Source organism: Dendroctonus ponderosae, unplaced genomic scaffold (genome assembly GCF_020466585.1).
Source record: "Dendroctonus ponderosae isolate FM_Combo_2020 unplaced genomic scaffold, Dpon_F_20191213v2 Dpon_F_20191213_6, whole genome shotgun sequence".
Taxonomy (NCBI): Eukaryota; Metazoa; Arthropoda; class Insecta; order Coleoptera; family Curculionidae; genus Dendroctonus; species Dendroctonus ponderosae.
Window position 1 is genome coordinate 524,375 of NW_026018814.1, and position 1,748 is coordinate 526,122.

The window sequence follows — 1,748 nt, forward strand, 5'->3', positions numbered from 1 at the left end:
TTTTGAAGTTATGCCGCGACTATCGTGAAATCGGTTCGAAATATGTGAACAATCATTGGGGCGTTTTTGATCGATCGTCTCGAGAACTTCCATTTTGTTACGGGAGTTTATCCGAAATTCCTACTAATTACCGAGTTAGAAGTGAAAATGTCAAATTTTAGGGCACTGGGAAAGTTTAAGGCTCACATCGCCAAACGGGTTTAGAATATCCCAACACTATTTAAGACGTTTTTCATAGAGCGTGGCGAAAACTGCATTTGCATCTGCATTTTATTCGGAAATTCATAACCTCTAAAGAGATAGGAGCAAAAAAGGCGATTTTTTTGCGGCCATCTTTCACTGCAAAGCCATGCTCTCATCTTGGCGAAATAACGGCAAATACTCAACTTAGTCAAATTCTTGATTAAACCATCCAATTGGTTAATTAATCAAGTCCTACCATTTGCTCGTGCAGTGCACCACTCGGCAGATGCATTCATCAGGAAGAAACACTCAATTTTCATTAATGGCGTGCCCGTTTTCAGCACAATACTGAATAGCTGCCGTTAAGGAATTCACTTTAGCACTAGGAAATGCTTTCAGTTCAACTACTTCTTGGCATTTTTTGTGGAGTTGATTATTTTGTTCCCATGATTAATATTTCCATTTGATAATGAAATTAGGTTTTCTTTGATTTGAGAGAATCGATTAGAAGCGATTGGTAAAGACCCAGTTACTTGCGTTGATTAGTGATTGGTGCGCAATTAGTCCAAATAAATAATGTTCACTTTTTCTGCACCTTTCACTCGACGATGTCCAAGATAAACGTGTTGTTGTGTCTAATTGAGTAATTAAGTGCGCGCCATATCGGGGGATTAGCAGCTTCAAACACATTCTAGGTGAAAACCTGGCCATTAATTGAAGTTAATCCATTTTGCAATATTAGAAATCCTCAATTATTAGTCACTGGTGGGGGGTTCGGCTAATTATAGAGTATGACACACGGGAGGCTCACAAACTTAGCCAGGCTGATGACTTTTCGCTTACAGAGAAATCGCCCAACTCGATCGGTTAATTACATTAGGAAATTAGTGGTAGTTAAATTGTCAGGCCAAAGTTTACTTCGGATTCAACCTGTCTTTAAGCAGGAAAACTCTTGTTTTATCAGACTATGAAGGCTTTCACGGCTGGCCAAATCACATTTTTAAATGTGGTTAAATGGCTTTGAAGCCGTGGTCCATGGGAATTTCTTCCTGACGTTTCGGCCACAACTGCGGTGGACATTATCAAAGGCGATGAGGCAGTGGGCGAAGTGATCTCCCGTGCTTTCCGACTAACTGAGACAATAAATTGAAATTTCCATGTCTTTCATACCTTATTGAGCATCTATTTGTGATTAAGTAAAATAACTCGAAAGAACGGAGAGTTGGTTGGCTAAAAGACAGATCAAACTAAATGAAATGATTAACACTTTCTCATTCGAATGAATCAAGCGAAATTGAATTTTCCATTCAAGAACGCAGTTGGCATCGGAAGTCTCCCTTGCACCCATAAAAGCCCGAGAGAGATGCAAGATGGCCAGCGCGTTGCTACGTGCCAAGTTGACACCTTTACGGCTAAAAAAATCAGTTTATACTGAAGCGAATCTGAGATCTCTGATTTTCGGATTGATATTTTTTGCGTCCAAACCAGTGTCGGGCCCCAACTGTTAAGTTTTTCAAGCTTTTAGACGATGGTGAAAAGAATGTCTTCCTAACGTTATGCAAGCT

At 39.9% G+C, this 1,748-nt stretch overlaps 1 protein-coding gene across 1 annotated transcript in view; it reads left to right on the plus strand.

The window, feature by feature from the left end:
- Positions 1–1,748, plus strand: part of LOC109541898 (putative ferric-chelate reductase 1 homolog) — a gene marked incomplete at its 3' end in the record, with an annotated part of 23,308 nt that overhangs the window by 12,834 nt on the left and 8,726 nt on the right.